General features: G+C 35.7%; 1 protein-coding gene across 3 annotated transcripts in view; it reads left to right on the forward strand.

Moving 5' to 3' along the window:
• LOC136843197 (metabotropic glutamate receptor 5-like) overlaps positions 1–7500 on the forward strand; it is a 549708-nt gene that overhangs the window by 451004 nt on the left and 91204 nt on the right. For all 3 annotated transcript variants that reach the window (XM_067111270.1, XM_067111272.1, XM_067111271.1), the window contains exon 5: positions 7425–7451. The gene's annotated coding sequence lies outside the window, so the exon portion shown is untranslated. The remainder of the gene's footprint in view (positions 1–7424; positions 7452–7500) is intronic.

Consider the following 7500-nt stretch of genomic DNA (forward strand, 5'->3'; position numbering starts at 1 on the left):
GCTTTTGCGATCTTTTTTTTCACCGTTGATCATATTGGCAAGAAAATGATTATCGCTCAGCAAAGAATGTTAAGCAGTTTGAAATATAACGAAGTTTAATGAATAAAATATGGAATGCCCAATAGATTAAAACTTAAATAATGTAATATTACTGGATATTAATCATTCGCTTATCGGGGAGCATAAGAATCTAGGCCCACTGATTGGTCCGTTTCGCCTTCTGGCCAACCAATCATTGACTCCCATATAGAGTTCAGCCCATTCAGTGGTCTTAAACACTTTCCATAAAAATATTTCCAGATAAAAATAAAATGGTCCGGTTTCATAATTACGGTTACATGAATAAAAGTTCCCTTCAAAAAAAAGGAAAACAAAATTATCGGCTAATTTACTTTATCCTAAAACTGCTTGTTATATTGGAGTCGACGCCAAAAAAAAAAGCCTTTCCAGTCTTAGTAAGCTTTTTTGTCTTCGTAGAAATTTTGGCTTATGTTGCTGTTTAAAAAAAGAAAGTCAAAGGAAGTTTGGTCGTTATTATTTTCAAAAGGGATAATCGACAGATATTCTTAAAAGGTAATTAGTGAGTTCACTGTGAGCAATCTGTATATACTAGTTGCATAAGGGGCATACCAACCAGATCCGTTTATTTTTTCTTATGAACAGATTTTTTTGGTGTACGTTGTGCAGATTTTTTTTTAGTTTTAGCTGTAAGAATATTATGGTTCATTAACGTTCTGATAATTTGGCTAAATTGTCTTCCGGTTTTGCTCTTTTTTTCTATTCCTTAATTTGTTTAGCTTTTACGTCCTCAGAGCCTCGGTAGCTCAGTCGGTAGAGCAGCGGCCTAGGACTTCGTAGAGGTCCGTGGCGCGGGTTCAAATCCGCAGCCGACTGGTCAGTGAAGGCGGACACTTTGCTATCCGTGTAGACACCCCGGGATTACGTATGTAATCAACGGATAGGTTTGCTGAAAAGCAAATGGGTGTTACAGACTAATGCACACATAAACAAAGCCACTGCAACACCTTCTAAAAACATAACAGACACCTCACACGTCTCGAACTGTCGACCTAGGCCACCCGCCCAGTTCTCCTCGCTGCTTGGGAGAAAGGGAGCTGGGGGTTGGCACGATACACGTACACATCGTTACCGGGGTCTAAGCGATGTCAGGCAGGGCAGCCGATGGAGGCTACGGCCTACCCCAACGCCAAATCAAAGTCCTTCATAAAGAAGGCATCGTGCTTACCCCATATAGAAAATGGGAAAAAAGCACGTTAAAACGAAGAAGTTTAGCTTTTACGTTCTCGTTTTGAGCATCATTTACTAAGACTTCTTTTGTCAACTAAACCTTTGGTTTCCAGATTTATTTGTATTTCAGTGCTTAATTCGCTTCTTTCCAGCAAGATGTGTGGAAAACTAAAATATGTCTGCGTAAATACGCAATCGTGACTGATAAAAAAGGAAAGTGGAGGGTGGACCACGTAGATTACTTCAACCAAGTGTCTCCGTTTTTTCCTTTCGAATATTTTTATCCAGTAACTTTCTTTCTGTAGAAAAGATACGCGTCCCTCCCGTTTTCACGTGTTAGGCCTCGTTTCAAGACGCTGATCGGGTTCGCTGTCATGATTTTACTTGACATAATTTCTGCTAAAGAGCTTTAGTTGCATCTGTCATGTTGATTTTTGCTTTACTGTCGAGGAACTGGGTTCGCTCTGATCAATAATCTCGCTCTCCATTTGTACATCTGCTACCGGCTTTTGCCCTGTGACCTGGTTTGCTTCTACGATGTTCCTGTAAAGAAACTTCTTCTTTTTTTATGTAGAATTCCCCTCTCTTCTACGACGTTGTTAATGTTCGCTTCTATAATGGAACTGATTTTGTTTGATGTACTTGATGAAACCAGCCTTTTCAATATAATCGATTTTTTAAAAATAAGATACTTTTACTAAATTTCATCATTTTTTAATTCAAAGAACTGCTAAATTTCATTTATCATAAAAATAGGTTTTTAGTTTTCTGTAAAATAAAACTATTGTGCCGGCTTCGTCTGTCCGTCTGCACTTTATTCTGTCCGCACTTTTTTCTTTCCGCACTTTTTCTGTCCGCCCTCAGATCTTAAACACTAGTGAGGTTAGAGGCTGCAAATTGGTATGTTGATCATCCACCCTCCAATCATCAAACATACTAAGTTGCAGCCCTCTAGCCTCAGTAGTTTTTTATTTTATTTAAGGTTAAAGTTAGCCATAATCGTGCTTCTGGCAACAATATAGGAAAGGCCAGCACCAGGCGGTGGTTAAAGTTTCATGGGCCGCGGCTCATACAGGATTAGAGAGACCACCGAAAGATAGACCTATTTTCGTTGGCCTTGATTATGCGCTATATGGGCTGTACAGAAAACTCGATTGCGCCGAATAGAGTTCAGCGCATTTTTTACTTGTTTCTTATGTGAAACAGCACTCTACCCGTACTTCCTATGCAGTGCCTTCCCCTATTTGAACCTATTGTCCTTCTCCCTGCACTAATGACCTGACTGTTTGAAGCATTAGGGATCTCGCCCACGGTAATCGCATTCCTGAAGCAATTTGCGGATAGAACGCACCTATGATAATAATGTTAGCCGAGGCCATGCTCGCTTAGCTTCTACCGGGGGAATCCTTTTGAAGGTCGCGAAACATCTCGGGTATATAAAATCTACGGGATTGAATGAACCAGGTTTACTTCATTCCATCTTCGGAGATTTTTCCTTATATTAATTACATAATTTTATTCTATTTGTTTTAAGCAGTTCAATACGGATTTTCAGTGAAAAAAATTCTTAGCTGTTCTTCAGTTATATTTTGAAAAATTCTGATGGGTCATCTCTAACAGAGTACTGAACTCTGTCTTCTCTTCCAGTGGTTAAGTACCAAAATCGCTTAAGAATCAACTATATTCGTTCAGATTATTCAGGAAGTACCCTGTTCTGAAGTGGGTACGCGCCTTTTCAGTTATGTATTGATGTATGTATGTGTTTCTTTGTGTGTTTACCCCTCCCGTTGCCAAGTGAATACCGTGATGGATTTATAAATCTGGGTCCTCTAGTTCGAGTCTTTCCGAAAACGAAAAAGGTCTGTAATATCGCCTTGAGGGGTTACGCTTCTGCTGGGGCACAGAAATTCTGGTAGTAATGAAACTTGCGATCTCTTTTTTTTATATATTCCATGCTGATGTGATTGTTTGGTTATTTATGTGGCCACTAAGCACAACATAAGTTTATTTACACATAATTATTGTGCTTAAATAAACTTCCGTTATGCTTAGTGGCCAAATAGCTCTCTTAAGGGTTTGGCGTCTTAATAAGCAGTAAAAGAGTGGTCGGTTACATTGCATGCAATTTATTCTCTCATTAAACATACCTTTCATTAATTAGGTATACTCCGAAGATCCATTTGCTGTAATTACTACTTTACTGTTATGATCTCGAATTACTTGCCAATACAGAGTGAGGCCTCCGGTTAATTTATTTAGGTCTGTAAATGAACCGCGTTTTAGTAAAAAAGGACAGAAGATATTATCTCTTGTTGTTAGAATGGCTATTCAACAGTATAATCAATTTAATTTCAACCATTTGTATAATTGAATTGGGGGTCGGTTTTAGCTTCTTTAGAAAAGACGAAAATTGACATTATAACTATAAATAAATATCAATTTTGTCGACGACATCATATCCGTTAGCATTCACTAAGTAATTAGGTCAACTTTTATCCGATCCGTCAGTCTAACACATGCATATAGTCATTATATCTTTCATAATGAGGGACTAAGATTGATCATAAACCTCTCTATCTCTCTCTCTCTCTCTCTCTCTCTCTCTCTCTCTCTCTCTCTCTCTCTCTCTCTCATATATATATATATATATATATATATATATATATATATATATATATATATATATATATATATGCATGTATATATGTATGTAACTATATGTATAAATTTATGTACATCTAAAAAATTTATATACATTAAAGTATGTTCTCTTAAAGTTGCACATTTATTGATAAGGTTTATTGCAGAACTCAGTATATGTGTATATATATATATATATATATATATATATATATATATATATATATATATATATATAGATAGATAGATAGATAGATATATATATATATATATATATATATATATATATATATATATATATATATAATCATTTACTATAATCATTTACTACACAAGCGTGATTTCTTATACTTGCTTTTACATTGAAAATTTATCATTTCACTGATCGTATTATGTACTCCACGTCTGAAAAAGTCAGGAGTGTCATTTGAACACTTAATTTCTCTCCACTATTTCTGCGTTCTTGGATCACCTTTATTTTCCTTTCTTTAATATTTCCTCGTGTTTCCTGCAAGTCGTCCTATAATTGGCATTCTTGAAAGCGCGTTAATTGATCAAAGGAAAAGATGAAGGGGACAAGTAAAACCGTAATGATTTAGGGAGTTCAGTCATCAATTTTCCCTCATAATTATGAGGGATTTTTCAGGAAACTGTTGAAAACAATTTCTCTGTTATCAGGAATTTCATTTGAGTCACGACAAAGATTTGAAAGTTCGGGAGTTCGGCGGTTTAATTGTCCTCCTTCGTTCTGAAGGGATTATCCCGCCCCCCACACACCAGTCCACCGCCGCCGCCGCCACCACCAGCAATTCAAGACGCGGTGACGTCACGACGGTATTTTTCGAAGACTTTACGAAGAATTCCAGTTGTGGAATTCCTGTGTGGGTCAGTGTGGGACCCTTCGGCGAATTCCTCAAGTTCTCTCTCTCTCTCTCTCTCTCTCTCTCTCTCTCTCTCTCTCTCTCTCTCTCTCTCTCTCTCCCAAGTCATTATTTCTTTCGTCCTCAATTCTTTTTCTGTAAATTGTGCTTCGCATTTTTGCTTGTCGTCGTAGTCACGTGAGTGTTCCTTGTCCGTGGATTTTATTATGTGTTTCGGAGACATGTTCCTTTTTTAGTAGTCTGTAAAAGAAAACTATTGTGCCGGCTTTGTCTGTCCGTCTGAACTTTATTCTGTCCGCACTTCTTTCTGTCCGCACTTTTTCTGTCCGCCCTCAGAATCTTAAAAACTACTGAGGCTAGAGGGCTGCAAATTGCTATGTTGATCACCCACCCTCCAATCATCAAACATACCAAATTGCAGCCCTCTAGCCTCAGTAGTTTTTATTTCATTTGAGGTCAAAGTTAGCCATAATCGTGTGTCTGGCAACGATATAAGATAGGCCACCACCAGGCCGTGGTTAAAGTTTCATGGGCTGCGGCTCTTACAGCATTATACCGAGACCACCGAAAGATAGATCTATTTTCGGTGGCCTTGATTATACGCTATAGAGGCTGTACAGAAAAGTCGAATGCCCGGAAGAAACTTCGGCGCATTTTTTACTTGTTGTATTAAAGGAACAAGATTTTGTGCTTTGCAAGAATCGTCAACTAGATTAAATCAACATTAATATCTGTTAGAACAGTTCCTCCTCTTTTTGTCCATCTCAGTAATTTTGATCATCCTGTCGATTATACGAATATAACAGAAACTTTATTTCGTAATAATTGCACTAGCAGGAATATAATTGAATCTACTCTTTGTTAATGACGTTTTCCTGAAAACTTGAACTTACCCCCTTCGTATGTACAAATTAGACAATCTCATTATGGATAAAGGACTGGAGAGTGTCAAGAGTATCACAAGATTGCTTTTATGTGTTCTACTGTAGAATGGTGGCTGTATTATTGTTCCTATTATTTTTTTCTTTTATTTTATCATGTACATGTGTATTGTTATAATTTCTTTTTATTTTTATTGTCCTTATATGTGTAATATTACTTCATTTATATTGTTATTGTTTTTATAATTATATATTTAGGTGATTAATCCATTGGTTATCAAGTAATTAACTCTTTCCATTTTCAGGTTTGTAAGAATTGCAGTTATTAAACAACTCCTTTGTCTTTTAAGTCTCGTTTGTTTTTATTGCAGTTCAGTACTTTAGTTAGACATTATTCCGTTTGTAATGGTCAACAACTACATTTTCATTTATGTAAGAGCTTTCTTGAATTACATGCATATATATATATATATATATATATATAAGACTTCAGGATCGAACCCAGGTCTCTCAGGTGGAGACCTGGGTTCGATCCTGACGTATTTCTGTTCCACATGTGATTGTGTGTTGATGATTTCTATATATATATATATATATATATATATATATATATATATATATATATATATATATATATATATATATATATACATACATACATAAATATATTTATATAAATATCCAGTATATGTATAGAGTAACAATAATGTACTTGAAAAATACGTGTCACATAAAATCAGCCTTTGAAGACGTAACTGCACGCCCACACGAGAACATGTAAACATGAAAAACTTGGTGTTTATAATTACTCATTCACGTCCACCGTATCAAAGTTTTACTTTGTATCAAACGTTGGTCTCTCTAAGAGCTGTTGATTTTCCGACGTAACTGGGAGAGTGTACTTTCTCGTTTGTTTACTTCGAAAGTACACGTGCTGTATAGAAGTACTTGAGTACAACTCCCCTCACTCAACCCTGCCTGCCTTCTCTCTTTTAATCTTTGCTTTGTTCTCTAGAACTCTTGTGAGCCTAAGTTCCAGTGACATTTTATACGTAAGTTGTGACTCTTCCACCTTCCCGGACATCATTAGTGTTCCTTCGCCTTTTGGGTACATTCTCGGTCATCCCTTTTCGTTCCTTTTTTCCTTCTTCCATTATTGTCAATAATCTTGTGTAAAAGTATTACGTGAAGCAGCTTTTGACATTACCATAAAGGCCTTTGATCTTATCTTACATATATATATAAGCAGGATTTTAGTAGTGATTTTTATCCTTTTAGTATACCCGTAAATCAAACAAGTACTCGGAGGAAGTGTGTTCCTTGATTATAACGCTTCTGGTCAAAGTAAATAAAAAAGAAACACGCACGTGACCAAAACTATTTTTGTACGAGACTGTTAGACAAGAGACATTCTCCTGAATATACGAGTATATGTAAGAGCATTTCTAGCTCAGTGATATCTCCATTTATGATCATATTGTATAGTGAAATACATACATACATACATATATGTGTGTATGTATATATATATATATATATATATATATATATATATATATATATATATATATATATATATATATATATATATATACATAAATATATATAATATATATATATGTGTGTGTGTGTTTTGCATATCTTGTTTGTATATATGAGCCATATGGCACACTAGAATTGAATAACGAATAATGCTAATTAATACTTCCTGAAAACTTGAATTAAATGCACATTCTTTTCAGATTATTGATAACCAACTTCTCTTTCTTTTCAGAGCAACAGCTGCCAATGTTTCGAAAAGGTAAGAATTCAGGTGTCTCTGCAATTCGATTTGAACCTTTCGTTGTTAA

The sequence above is a fragment of the Macrobrachium rosenbergii genome, chromosome 11 (genome assembly GCF_040412425.1).
Source record: "Macrobrachium rosenbergii isolate ZJJX-2024 chromosome 11, ASM4041242v1, whole genome shotgun sequence".
Lineage (NCBI taxonomy): Eukaryota > Metazoa > Arthropoda > Malacostraca > Decapoda > Palaemonidae > Macrobrachium > Macrobrachium rosenbergii.